The following is a 15517-nucleotide window of genomic DNA, read 5'->3' as shown; positions in this document are numbered from 1 at the left end:
TCTCGCTCTCATTTAAAAGAGATACGAAAATTTTAAAATCCAAATCTGTTGTTTAAATAATAATATTTATGACAGTTCTAGGTAGATAAGGATGAGACTTATATAGGTAGGTACAAGTTAAAATGTATCATTGCAATTAGTCTAATCCCATTCTGTCTATGGCATTTCCCGCCGCTTGTCTAATCCAATTATCTTTCTTCCCTCCACAACTAAAATTCCTCCAGGCTTCCGCTTTTCCATCAAAAGCTCTTGTAACAGAACCCCCATACATTTTCAGTCACGACCAACCTCGTCTTATCATTATCCCCTTCCTCAATTACTCATTTTTTTCAAATCCGCTTCAATCACCACTAGTCTGCAAAAAACTTCCAACTCCCGATATTACCTGTCCCCACTGCATCAATAATTCCCGATCCGCATTGTCTTTCTTTTCCCTCCACCATCACTTCTTTTGTGCTCGATAAATCTACCTCCGATTGGTGCTCCATCACGTTCATCATTATTTAACCGACAAAAGCGCATTGTACTCCCGTAACAGAATGAAGTTGTTTCCCAACTCCATATAATAGAAGATAGGTGAGTTGCGTTGCGCATGTGTACGCCCTACACGCGGTGCATGCAGACGTCGCGACGCTCAGTCCCTCTCGCCGTCCCGCCAAGAGAACTGCGTGAGTGCGCGACCCCGGACTTTCGCCGGAGTCCCGGAATCGTCAACAGGTAAATGGAAAACTGGTTGTTTACGTTTCTACGTTTGCGCTTAATTATTCACTTTGACGGGGACGATTTGACGAGGGCTTGTTTGAGGAGTTTTTGAAAGCGGCCCCGTCGCAAACGGAATATTAAATTGATCAATTAGTTTCTGGAAAATTTAGCGATCGGGGGATACCTACATATTTTTTTTCCGGGGGGTTGTAGAGCGAATCCGAGCTTTTGGGACCAGGTACACGGTCCCGCTTGTCGACGTTTTTAATTAGATGTTCTCTACAAAAGGATGCCAATGTTGAAAAGTTTCATATGGAAGGGAACTTCGTTTCAAGTTTTTAATAAAAGTAAAATTAAACTTCGCCGTGAGGCGAACACGAACGCAAAGCTCTCACATTGATGAGAGAATCTCTTAGAGAATTGTAACACATCTACGACCAACTTTTCTAGACAATCATCTAAACTTAGCGAGAATAAGACGAACTTAGACACAAAGTGTTCCAAAATTATTGTGGTATCGTAGAAAATAGTTATTTATGTTACAAGTGTTGAAAACGATCCATTGCTTTACGAACGGTAATATGGCGCGAGACGCAGTCGAGCGCTGTATGTGAGTGAGTAAAACAATGGAGTTTTCACAAGAGTACCATACAATATTTTTTGTGCTGCCTTTTGTAATAAAACATATTTTTGAATCATTAATATAATAAATATTACTTAAACAAAATTATGTTGGTAATCAATTTAGCACTAAATATGTCAAATGTCAATCTGTCAGTGCTCGAATTTCAAATTCAAACGCAACTTTATAGCTTGCAAGGTCACCAACCGAAATTTTTATAAATAAACCCCCAAACCTAAAATTAACACATTTTGGCATTTTTTAAATATTTACGAAGCACCTTCTGTTTTATAACATTAGAGATATAATTGTATTTCAGTAATACTTGATTTGCCACAATTACTTTATTTTTTCTTGCCTTAGATTTCTTGTTTGTCCATTGCAGCACTAGAGTTTTCTCATTTCCATTGCCGCACGCTAATCGTCCACTTAAAATGCCAATTGCAACTACGGCAGCACAAAAAATAGTTTGCCACCTTTCGATGATAAGGTCCCGCACTACACTACACCAAACATAACCTCTAAGCCGCTGGCAACTGTCAACTATCATTTTTGTCATTCATTGCCTATTGTCAATATTGAAAAATTCGCAAGAAATTGAAATGATGTCTCAACGAAAACTAGTCAAAACATTTTATTATTCTAAAGAGTTGTGATTGGTTTAAAACAATTAAAAACTGATTTTGTTAATATTGTCTGGTTCGTAAACCTAACCTCTCTTATATGTGTCATTTTGACGGTTCTTGATAGTTGGTATCACTATTTTAGTACGCGTCAAAATTCAAAACACTCAATTTGTCAAAACCTACTACGATACCACAGTAATTTTGGAACCCTTTATGTTAATTTGTCCATAACGTTGATGGAAAGCTCGACATTTGTAACGCTCCATTACGTTACAGATAACACTTTCATAACCAATTATGCTGATCTAAATACATCAATAAATATACAATGCAAATGCAACCAGGTGCGACAAGACAGTCAATTTACAAAGAAAACAGTCAAACACAGAAGTCTTCTACCGAGTGATCAAGAAGAAAACAAATCAAGAGTGTTACTTCATCTTTTGTTTTATTTTGTTTGTCTTAGACTGACTTATACGCATATTTATACTTGCTATGCACAGTCGTTTTATTGGTTACTTGCCGCGTGAAAAATCTATAAAAAAATTAATTATGTATTAATAATAATTAATGCTTTATCTTTAATGGTAAAACCCATTTTACCACTTATTCTGAGATAATTGTTGCTTATAATTACAGTAAACGTCTGTAAACTTTGCCGAAATCTTAGGTTAACAACAGCACATCGTTGACGTTTCTTTGACATTTCCGCGAAAAATGTACAGTCGCGAGCAATAAATTTTGGTCGTCAGGTCGTTCTTTGACGCAATCGAAAATGCTCCATTGTAAAACAGTCGTAAATATCATAACCTATCATCATCTTGTATGACATCAATTGTCATTTTTTTCTCATTTTTTTTGACACTTTGTTGACATGCGCATAATCAGGCAGGGAAATCAAATTTTGAAATGACATTGACGACCAAAATTTATTGCTCGCGACAGTACTTACCAGTGGCGTCGCATTTGGTAATATTATAAATTATTATAAATGATTGTAGTCGAAGCAGGTCATGCCCATGTTATGAAATTTTTGCCGCTTTTATGTGAACTGTCAATTTTTGTCGCTGTCACTGTCATTTTTTAGGTGAAAAGTGTGGTGATGAGGGTTTTATTTTATTTTTTTTTTTAAATCAACGATAAAATATTGAGTTGTTCAATTTAACTCACTTATTCACATCATTTTGATGTTTTTTATATGGAGCGGCAACCATAAATTGTACATTCAGTTTTTACGCCTACTTGGACTACAATCATTTATAATAACCCTGTATTTAATAATAATAAAACACACAATTGTAACGTTTGAGACCACAAATTGTCTACGCCCATGCATTGAACGCTTATTTGCATAGAATTCCGCTACGACATGACCCATAATTTGCAACGCCTGCTCTGATGTGTTTTCTTTTTTATCACATTTTATTAATAGAAATTTAAAAAATTGGAAGTATTTTTAATTGATTTTTTTATTATTGACAAGCAGCAAATTTTTGTGTTGTTAACTGCCAAACCAAGTGCACCGTTGTGAAAATTTTTCATTAAAATTAAACACAAGCCAATCGTGTTGATTTCCACTTCGATGAAATCGTTTCAATCTCGTTGATTGAGTGCTGCCTCTATGATTATCTGCGAGGTGAAGAGTTTTCAATATGTCCATAAAATCGCAACAGTTTGTTCAATCAATTTTCAATTGGACGTGTCTGGTCTACGACCAAAATAAACAAACGAGTCAGTGGTGGAGCGTTTTCGGTTTTGTTTTTCTGGCCGTGAGGCAAAAATCTTCTTGGATTGCATTCTGGTCCCCTAAGTTTTCAATAGGGTTTAGATCGGTCGTAAAATAATAGCAATTTTGGTTTTGCGGAAATAAGCGCGAGTAGCAGACGAGTGACTCGAGGAGATGTCTTAATTTTAGTTAAAGCTGCAATGTTTCTGTTAATGTTTTTTTTTAATAATTTCCTCTTTCTACTGGATGTATTGAGTGTTCATTCAAATTTCTCCTCAAAGTTGACGTTGAAGAGTCGATTGTGAACGGACCACGCGTCAGCAAAAAATGAGGTTAGATTTAAGCAGCTGATCCGTGATCTTCTGTAATCCGTGGTGCGTTCACAATCGACTCTTCAACGCCAATTTTGAGGAGAAATTTAAATGAACAGCCGATATATTGCAGTTGTGCGATTTTCTCACAAAAAAAATAAGTGTACACAAAGCAAAACAAAGTTTAGTTACTGTCAATAAACGCTCATTCGTTGATAAATAATTTTTTACTTGACAACCAACACTTTCTACATCAGGGACAATGAATGATGATAAGTACAGATAATGGATTTGTCAATTTTGACAAAGAATAAATTAGTGTCGATGGTATAACACATTTTTTTTCAAATAAACTGCTCGGCGATTGAATGAAACATCAATATGTGAATTACGTTCCAAATCTCTTTGGTTCTTTACAAATAAATCGTTTATCAATTGGAACTCAAAAAACTACCAAAACGACAAAAATTAAAATAAATATGTATTATTTTCAATGATTATGCTTGGTTTCTCAAAATTACTGTAAGCTTACTGTATTGAAATTTTGTACCGAACAACAATTTAAGAACTGTTCGATGTGTGAACAACCCTGAATAACCCTATCGATTTGGATGATTTTTTTCATGTTTCACTTAGTATGTTATTAACAAGGCACTCCAGAGATTTGGGAGTACTTGGTAGTGTCAGTTTTCGTCACAGAGGAGGTCGTCGAAGGCTCGCAACACCAACACACACTCAATACGTGTAAGTGATAGCCAGACGAAATTCAACACACTCTCAAATTAATAATCCCCCACGAGCTGTTCCGGGGGGTGTTATTTAGTCACGCCTTGGTGCTCGAAGACCAAAGAAAAGTTTTGTGTATTACATGGCTAGAAAACGTTTTGCAAGTGCCCGCATTTGTAGCGCCTCGGCTAACGCCTCTGCGCCCACAAACCGTGCTCGCACTTGCAAAATGACATTTTCTAGCCTTGTGATACAAATAATTATGATTTTCTCTGTTCATATTATTCACCGTTGCATAAAGCTCCAAATTCGCAAAGCCTTTTAAATGATACAGTAAATACGTAAATCAGAGTGTAATTCCAAATCTGTAAAAGCATTAGTTTTGTTTGGACAAAACATCTCTGCTTCAAAATACCGTTTCTCAACAACCACATCCATAATTTGACCCGAGCTTAATTAGAATAATGGGAAAACAGAAACACTATTACTTGAATAATTAATCTTCATCCAAAGAGCTTTGAACTCATTTAGTCATGTCCTACTTAACAGAGTTAATCTACGAAAATTCTTGATGATTGAATTAAAAATGCCATCGACGTTTAGTACCAAGCAAAGGTGTTGGATTTTCTCATGGGCTATGAGTCATACCTACGCAAACGACGAATATCTGTCTCAAATAGGCTCTACAGCGCTTTCAGTTTTCATTTAGAGATTTTTCACTGGTTTATCGCTCTGCCTTTGCGGAGATACTTCCAAGGTCACAGTCCATGAGAGAATCCAAGACACTCGTTGACACAGCATTCAGGCAAGATTAATTTATCATTACGAATATTACTGGTCAAGTTATGATTATTATTAATCGTTTTCAATTTTTGTAACTGGACGCGTTTTTTAAGTACATCAGCGACAATTAATTATTCCTGAAACATTTCCCATTGGTCGAAAAAGACAAATTTCCTGTGGGCACCGGTGCTAAACTCCCGAAGTTCTTCCAATTGAATTAATTGCCTCGCATCCCACTTAATAATTGTTAAAGCACTTTCCAGAGTGAAACTATAACGTTTCAGAACTCAATTTTAACTGAGACCAAAGTTTGTCAAAAAGTGTGTCTGTGACGCAGGGAAAGGGTAATTACAATTATTAATTAAAACGTGTGTCGTTTGATCCCGACTCATCACTCCTTACAACTCCATTAGTAACTGATAAAAACCGTTTCAACACATCGACTTTGAACTGTTTCACATAAATATTAAAGTCTGGGACAAAGATAGAAAAATATCTGCTCCTGTAGCAACAAACTTAATATTTAATCATGCCCGTGAGGAGTTGCCCTTTCACCCCAGTATTAAATATTCAGGCTAGAAACATACAACCCCCACTGTAATGTAATTCTTCTTAGATTTCTACTTTTCATATTTGTTTCAAATCATCTCACCGATCTGCGAAAAGGTCCCCAGTTCATATTACAAGATTTACAAGAAACCGAAATGGAAACTTTCTTATTCCGCTTCACTTGCTTCGTACACGTCTTGTGTCTTGTCTTGTAGCATATTACGTTACCTTCACTTCTTGTTGAATTAATCAATTGTCTTACAAAAGCGGAGCCAGAGGAAACTCGGCCAAATAAAATTGTTTACACTTGTCCGAACAGAGGCAACAACTTCATTCTCTGCATATTTGTGCATGGCCCAAGCAGAAGTATTTGCGGTTTTTCGATAAAATGATTTGTTGCCACAGGAGAATTCAAGAGTGGATCAATAGGAGCGACTTTGAGGACCTCGTGAAAATTTAATGAACCTAGTTCGGTTATTTTTACTAATTGGAGTAATTTGGAAAGTACTTTATTTCTCCTGGAACTGCTTCACAAAGTATTACGAAAATGGGCAAAGTATGTTGTTGAAACTTTCTTTATAAGTTAATGCGATATTAAATTTCGTAATTCGTATAAGGTTGAAAATAGATATTTACAAAACAAGTGGGATAAGAGCATTATTAAAAAACGCCTGCGAAATTTGCACAACGAGGCGAAGCCGAGTCGTGTAATCGTACAAGTAATCACACGTGTATTGTACGATATTTTATCTACGCCTGCCTAGAATACAGGGTGTTTGAAAATTGCTAGTACAAAAAATACTGGTAATTGGTGATGGTGAGTTAAAGTCATCGGCAAAAATTTTTTTTAATAAAAGTCCTCTAGTTTTCGAGATAAAAATTACTAAAAATTGGGTTGAAATTGTTAGTACCATTGTTAGTTGCCAAAATCTTGCAAAAAAATATTTATTTTTCATATTGTTGTATAGTCCTTCATTATCACGCTTGGTTACCAAGGTTTAAAAAATGCTGCCCCGCCTGAGGCGTAAAATATGCTGGGATAGGGTTACTTTATCCCTTTTGTTTAAAAAAAATTAAAAATTGGTTTTTAGGATTTCTTAGGGCTTATAGATGCCACAGTTTTTTTTTGTACTAGCAATTTTCAAACACACTGTATAAAAAAAAATACCGAAGTGAGAATCGACCACTACTAATAATAACCAAGAATTTAATATATCTAGTAATAAAAATTCATAACAACTGTCTTCATCGTGAGTTTATTTAACAAATTACTTTGTGTGTACTTAATTGTGTAATTAATATTTATAAAAAATAGTTATATCAATTGTTCTTTTAGTTAAATGTTTATTAAATTTAAATTTTGGTTGTTATTATAAAAAAAGCGTGCGGTAATGAAAATGCGTGTGGTAATGAAAATGCGTGCAGTAATGAAGTTTCTTATCTCACGCAAAATGGATGGGATAAGTGTCATTTATCCTACAGGCGTAGGTAAATAATATTTACATAACGAGAGAAGATTTTAGGCGTTTTTCGAGGCTTCAGGATTAAAGTAATTAGAACGGTCCCTTTAAAGTCAAGATCTGACACCTAGTGATTTTTTCTGGGGTGTTACTCATAAAAAAAAAATCGGAGGGTGTCGTTTCACCAAGCTAATTCATTCAGGAGAGCACCTGCGTTCACTACTCCATTGGAAGTAGTGTGTCTATTTGGGAACGTATGTCTGTTCCCGACGCACTTGACGTTTTGTTCATAGTCGTAACTTGAATTTCAGGATATGTGGGTTAAGTTACGACAAGCACGTTCCAAGCTGTACTCCAAACGTATATTTTTCAACACCCGTTACTTCGGCATCTTCGAAAAATAAAAACCACCCTTAACAAAATACACGGAAATCGCTATAATAATTGTCTCGGCTTATATTTTTTTTTGCTATTTGTATATATTTTTTTAAGGTAGGTGAACTTGGCACATGCACATTTTGGCACCAGGTCTTCAAAATTTTTCTAAATGTTGCAAACTAAAAACACATAAATCTTTGCAAAATTTGTCGCCGCCGCTGTTATCTTTTTCCTTGAGTAATTTTCGAACAAGCTGGGTGGGTGTTTTGCAAGTAACGAGCGTTCAAAAATATTCGTGGTCACGTGGTGCTTGGGTTCGTTTACCTGTGGCGTAGCATGGTCAGCTGTTGAGTGAGGTTATGTATTTGAAAGGAAAAATTACAAAACTGCAGAAGCAGTACTAAATGCCAAAGAACTGCTAAAAAATTGTTCAAAAAACGCTTGAAGGACCTTTATAATTTGGATGTATTTGTTTTTAAAAGAATGTGAGCCACGTGAATGACGTTAAATTATTAACACTCAAGGTTGTTGGTAAAAGTTATCCCCACAATTACTGGATGACTTTGAAAGCTCGGCAAATTATCCAAGTGAAGCTATACATCATCCCTTAAAATCCCAACCAAATAAATGGACTAGGACCGACAATGCGTATAAAATTTGCTCAAATGTGTCTCAGATTGAGCGTCATTTATCATAATTTTATTCGATACTTGAACACGCGCTTCTGAATATCGATCACATTATTTTCTACACTTTGAAGCATCCTAATGGGCTTTTAATGCCTCTCCAGCATATTTTATTAGCTTTCCGATATTAGGGATGTCACGAGATCGAGAGATAAAACAAGGTTCCAAGCAGCGACAGATTTATTATCGTCAGAGTGCTGCGACAGGTATATTATTGTCTTTGTCAAGAGAAAGACGAAATGTAGTGAATTGTTTTTTATTATTTTATTTCATTTTATTTTTATTAATTAGCGACTCCTCTGAGCTGGACGTAAAGTTTTAATGACACCATATTGCAAAGGCAAAAGTCAGCAGATCGATTTCAACCCCCAACATCCCTACATTGCAGTTTTTATTTACATCGGTCGTAAAGAAGCTACTGAATCTGTTATTTTTTATTGTAGTCAGCTGAAAAATCTTTTCGATGCGGGATATTTATAGAAATATGATGTTAAGCAAGACAGCTGTAGAGCTGATTTTGTGAAATCCAATAATTTTTTAAACCCACATTACAGTGCTGACAGATTTAGCTAGTTTACTTTATCTGCCGCTCGTCAGCGGAGATAATAACTTTATCTGCCGCTCGCAGTTCGTCAGATGCCATGGCAATGAAGTGATACTTTTATTTTTACTGGCGTTTTTTGTTACAATCGTTATTTAAAAAATACTCGTGCAGTAGGACCAGGATCCCTAGAATTATTGACATAATTCACACGACGGGGTTGATTATTTTTTTAAAGAAGTGTAGGGCGTATCCCCCGAGCTCACCTAGTTCTCCATAAATCCTCGTAATCTGTGTAAAAATCTCGTCGTCCCATCAAATAAATACACATCAAAGCCGCGATACCCGGAGTCGCGATTCCGGTGCGATATCAGCCACCCGGATCGGCTGAACGTGGCTGAGTCGTTATGGTAACCAAAGATTGGCGGTTGCCGCCCTTGTGCATCTGCTAAGGCAAAGTCGCCTTTTAAGCGGTTAGTTGTTGCGGCGACACTAATCCACTCAGAGCTTCTAATTTTATTTTCGTAAATAAATAAACGGATTGTTAGACGGAATGGGGGTGGCAACGACTAATTCGAATCAATTCGCAAAACAGAAATGCCCCATCAATTATGCAAACAGTTGTTGGAAAGTTGAAAAGGGGTTGGCGAGGGGTGGTTTTTGCACGTGGAAATTGCACGCGTTGCGACGGCGGCCTGGGGAGCGATCGCAAAAAAACAAATCTCACGCCAGGAAGGGAAAGTCCAGCGTTCCCTTTAACAAATAAGAATAGTAATGGAATTTAAGACGAAGAGGGATAAGTAGGGTGACGGTGGTAAATAAAGGAACGAGTTGCAATTTAAATTCTAAAGTGTTATTCGCATTTTGCAAAGGTTAAAGAATTAAAGATTTCCTGTTTTTGTCACATATTTCTGTTTGGATAAGATCTACATTTTTTATGTCGACAGCGCCAAAAGGAATTAGCTTCACTTTGAGAGTACGGGAGGTGAATTTTCCTGCGCGACAACTAATTTCAGGCACGAGGCGCAGCCGAGTTTTTCTTTCAAACAATACAGGGTGTTATTGAAAGTTGTACAGATATTTTCACCACGAGCTACTGGCTTCATGTAGAACTAGAAAATATCTAAAAAATCCTGTGTGACAACTACAATTTTTTTTTAATTGCTTTTAGTCTTCAACGTTGTCAAACAACCTCGCAGGTAAAATTTCAGCACATTTTAAAAATACACCCTGTATATCATATTTTATAAAACGTACACCAATGCGGTTTTCTTGTTTTAAAGCACATTTCCTAAAGTATACTTCGCATTGGCGTACATTTTATGAAACATGATATACAGGGTGTATTTTTAAAATGTGCCGAAATTTTACTTACGGGGTTATAGGACAACGTAGAAAACTAAAAGCAATTTAAAAAAATTTTAGCTCAAAAAATAAATGTCATTTTATTTTTTGACAGAATTTTTTAAATATTTTTTCTACATGAAGCCAGTAGCTGGTGGTTAAAATATCTGTACAACTTTCAATAACACCCTGTAAAATAATACCGCGTTGTGAATTTCAATGAAAATAGTTTTATTAATGGAAAACATTTTTCAATCGTGTTTGAAATTATTAGTGAGATTTGTTTTTACCATTATTTTGCAAAATCCTATTTACAGCGTCTATTATTCGCAACACTAAACTTGTAAAATCCTAACCTAAAAACTGAATCAAGAAATGATATGCTGGCCATGACGGGGCTTACCAATTGTTCAGGGATGCCAACTGTTAAATTTGCTTCAATCATTTTCACTTGATATTAGTGATAAAATTTTGTTTGTAACATGTTGAGATTGTTCCGAGCGTTTCTTGTGTGGCAGTTTATCGATTGACATTGTTAAAAAGACGTTTTTGGTTTTGGTGACGAATGTCACGAGATAAATTGGCAAGAAACTCGAGTAAATCAATGGAAAACTTTTTCAAGACAAAATTTTACCACGAATCAAACTACACATTCAATTTTATTGCGATAAATGTTAACGGTGCAATTGTTATAAACAATTCTGCTTGAATTGTCATTATTTTCTCTGGTCTGAAAAAAGTACCTACCCTGTAACGATTTCTCCTTTGGTTGTGCAATTTTTTCGGCGTTGTTATTGCTTTTGCATTGATATAATACACTTTCATTTTTCCTTTTGAAAAAGTCGTTTTTTAAATTGCTAATTTGATTATCAAGTCAAACTTGTAAATTTGCAAATCCTCGCCCACCATTTTTCTCCGATAAATTGAATCTTTCAATGGCTGATTTCGGGTGATGTTTATTTAATTTTGTGAATAACGTTCTCATTTTAATGTTTACATTCTGAATATCAGCTTTGGTTCATTTTATAATTCTAAATGAATGAGTTAATAACGGAACAGCATAAAGTATCGAGTGTTCAATTGAAAAGTCCAACAAGTACACTTTGAATTTTTCACAACATATAAAGTATGTCTTCGACGATCAATGAGAAAAGTTAGGTTAGGACGTTAAGAAGTGACATTTTTGACTAAATTTATTTTATACAGGGTGTTCCAAAACTGCCGCCAAAACTTTATAGTGCATGATAAAATATGCTATACTGAATGATAAATCATTAAAAAAAATCCGTTTTTGTATGTTTTTTTTGTATATATTTTTTTAAACTTATATTTTACAACATCGATTTGAAATTTAATTAAAGTTTCCAGAGAAAACACAACTAGACTCAAAAAAGACGTTACACTCGCAAAACACTGTCAAAGAAGACATCATTCATTTTTCGCTCTTTCATAACCAACTTAATGAACTTTTCATTTGAACATCCGTTACTTACAGCATTCATTAGATTACATTCAGTTAGAGAAGTCTTTAATAAACATTTCATCCAATATAAAATTGTTTTTTTAACCGACATTTATACTCTATGTGGTCAATTGTTGATGAGTATTTACATACTTCACTCTTATCCAAACTTGAAATAACATCATTATTTTCTGTGATATATTGAGGCATATTGAATACCACGAGTTATTGATTGGGTATTACTTTTTCCAAAACTCGATCCCAGACCACGAGAAAAACGTTCGGTCAATTTAAAGGAGAATTTTGAAGTGAAAACTTCTTAAGCGACACGCTAAAATCGTCACGCTCAAATCGTCAGGCTCGGGCCAGAGCTTCGCTTGATCTAAACCCACTCTCAATTCTCCTTCTTGTCAAATTACTAATTTACAACTGGCGCGTCACACATCTTTGAAACTTTTTTTATTCTATCTCGTTGGCAAAAGGGCTTCGTTCTTCTGAAATTTCTTTCACTTGGCAAATTGGGTTTTATTTCTTTGCCTACTAGACGCATTATCCTATCTGTTCGCTTTTTGCATAATTTATTAAATAATCGGGGGTTCATGGATCTCCGGCTAAATTAATTTTCTGGTGTCACGCTTTAACCCCCACCCTACATATTCTGTCACTCTTCGAAAACCGATATCTCATCTAGATGCATCCACAACTGTTTCCAACACCCACTTCTAAAACCATGTGACTATGAAAGGTTGTGATTATTTTCTGATAGGTTATTAATTAATTTTGTAAAGCAATCAACATTTCTAAAAATAGTTTTCATAACATGTTTATTACGATAGCACCTCTACACCTTTACAACTATTCTTTCAATTCTTCCAATTGCTGCAACAGCAATTTACTAAATAATGACATACAAGACATAACTTTTTTTTTTAATGATGAGGCTTGGTTTCACCTTCCCAGTTTCATACCTCGTACGCCTCTGTCTTTTGTCAAACACTCCATTAGCGTTGCCAACACAGGAGAAAAACATCAACCTTCTGCAGTTCCTCGTATTTATTTCCCACATACCCAAATATATCCAAATCTTGTTTCCTCCTCCACCATTAGGTAATGTTTTTGTTACGTTGTTTATAAAGATTTTTTCCATTTTATTTTTAATTTTTAGACGTCACAGAGGGAAAGCAAACGCACGTGTAGTGTACACGCGTACGTTTTGCCAAAATATGTCAATCTGGAAAAACAGAACAAACAGAACATCATAAAATTGATTATTTTTATTTAGTTGGGCGGATATAAATTTAAACTCTCACAGATCTGCACCAACCGTAAAAAGATAACCACCACACGAGCAACACAAACTTTTATCACCAAACATAAAGAGATTGCAACTGTTACATTGTTGCTTACTTATTTTTTAATCGACTAATTTCTTCCAAGAGATTTTTCCAAATAACATTTCCATCAACAAATTGCACTTACGCCTAAAATTTCCACTTTGCCGCTGCAATATTTATTATTTGTGTCATATCGCCGCCCCCATTAATGTCTGTCACAAAAACGCGCCTCGACCCCAAAATTATCACTTTAATTTCTTATGAGCGCCATTTTTATAAGTACCAGGCCAACCCCAGGGACCCCAATTCCGAGTAATAATTCTAGTCGGTAGTTCTTTTTACTAATTCACGGTGCAAATACTGATTCGCGCTTATCAGAATCATAAATTATATCAATCACCCGGGACTGGTGCTTAGTTATATTAGAGTTGGCGCTTATTTATTCACGACTCTGTTCTCGGTTTAAATTTCAATCTCCAGCCAAGCGAAATAACAGTGATATTTTCACGCCGTAAAAAAATACCGCGAGTTTACCCGAGCTTTATTGTTTTATTTTACGTTATAAACTCGGTTTAACATATGGAGCTTTTGTTTGCTTTGGCCGGTTTATGGCCCGTTAGCTGTCCATCAAGGTATTCATTTAATCCAGTCCAGCAGCGTTGTACATTTTTGGGTGTTCCTATATCGAGTTCGTCAACTCTTACAAACTGTCTTTGTTTTAACAATTTGAATAAAAATAAATCGGGAAGTGTTCTTTTACCTTTGGCAAAGCCGCCAGGACAACACGTGATGATTCACGACCGAGCTATATTAGCGTTTTTTATTTATACCTGCCCACCTACCCATAATTCCTGCAAAAATTCCAATAATTCAAATCGATTTTAAACGCACTACGCCACTGACGTTCCTGCTAAAAATATGTTGTTTTAAGTCCTCCGCAAAGAAAAAAATGTCAACGTTTCTTAAAATAATCGCGAGAAGAGTTGGATCTGAAAGGATGCGCCAGGATCGTGTTTCCTGTCCTGAATCGATGCAAGAACTGCACTGTTCTGGCATCTCATCCGTTGCGGCTTAATCGTTAAGTTTGTTAATTTGTTGTTGCGAAAATTGTGGAGAGAATTGAGTCTTCCGCTGTCAGTCTAAACAGGAAGTGCCGGTCTTGACAGGGGCGTAGGTTGTGGGGTTAAAGACTTCAACGCTTCTGACTTCACAGTTTTATTTTTGGTTCAGTGGAAAAGGTGTTTCAAAAGTTGGAAAAAGAAAATTCTCTGAAAAAAAATGGAAAAATAGTTCCCAGAGAATAGAGCAAAGAGAAGTTAGGAGGAAAGAACTAAAGTACAAAAGACAATTGTGATGAGAAGGGAGAAAGGAAGGAAAGAAGTGTTGTGAGAATAGAAGAAAGAAGTAAATGTGAAGTCTTTTTGGAAGAAAGGAAGTGTAGAGCATTCAAATAATTGTTTTGATTTAGATTTATTTTTTATATATTCTTCCATAACAGCGCTGGGTTTAGAATGATTATGAAGATTTTGCAATAGTGAAAAAACAATTAGAAGAATTATCTGCAAAATGATTTTCGATGGTAGATTTCGTTTGTGAAGTGGGTTATTATCGTTCATGAACAAAATCTTTCTCTTAAGTTTATTTCTTCATTTCTTCTTTATATCTTCGTCCAAGACAAAGTGCACTCTGTCAAAATCACCATTCATTGTTGAACCTTCAGGATATAATAAATCAACGTTATTCCATCACAGTCATAAAATATCCTTTGCAAATTTTTTTGGTCTTATGTTCTATCAGAATTTTTCTTTGTGGCTTTCCGCCTTTCTTCACCGACTGCATTGATTCGTGTCTGGATTCTGGATTATGCTGATGTATCCAGGTTTCATGACCGGGTACTGCCTGAAGAAAAATTGTTTTCAGATGATCTTCAAATCTTCACTTAACAAAGCCTTGTCTTGTTCTTAAATCTACGTAAACTATTGCTTCAAAACAGTCAAACTTGAATAGTTTTGGGGAAGGAGATATACAGGGTGTCCCTGAATTGCAAAATAATTTTAACCACGAGCTACTGGCTTCATATAGAAATGTAGACCGCAATGATGTACATTTTATAAAATTTATTGCGAATTTTATATTAATAACATAATTACATAACATTTTTGTTTTACAATACAAATATTTCCGATAATAATGCGGAATCTGAAAAAGTGCCCCGAATGCTTGCAGCGTTTCCACGTTGAATGGCAAGGGAAATCCTCTCGAAAAGG

At 35.5% G+C, this 15517-nt stretch overlaps 1 protein-coding gene across 8 annotated transcripts in view; it reads left to right on the top strand.

Moving 5' to 3' along the window:
• The first annotated feature begins 585 nt into the window (after window positions 1-585).
• The window catches only part of LOC138136392 (ankyrin repeat and death domain-containing protein 1A-like), a 38927-nt gene continuing 23995 nt past the window's right edge, over window positions 586-15517 (top strand). Inside the window, exon 1 of one of the 8 annotated variants that reach the window (XM_069055569.1) lies at window positions 586-717. The gene's annotated coding sequence lies outside the window, so the exon portion shown is untranslated. Of the gene's footprint in view, window positions 718-789; window positions 941-15517 lie in introns of those variants that run through there. The other 7 variants (XM_069055570.1, XM_069055573.1, XM_069055572.1 and 4 more) reach the window with 7 other exon arrangements.

The sequence above is a fragment of the Tenebrio molitor genome, chromosome 8 (assembly GCF_963966145.1).
Source record: "Tenebrio molitor chromosome 8, icTenMoli1.1, whole genome shotgun sequence".
In the NCBI taxonomy this organism is placed as follows: domain Eukaryota; kingdom Metazoa; phylum Arthropoda; class Insecta; order Coleoptera; family Tenebrionidae; genus Tenebrio; species Tenebrio molitor.
This window is presented reverse-complemented; position numbering and strand designations above follow the sequence as displayed.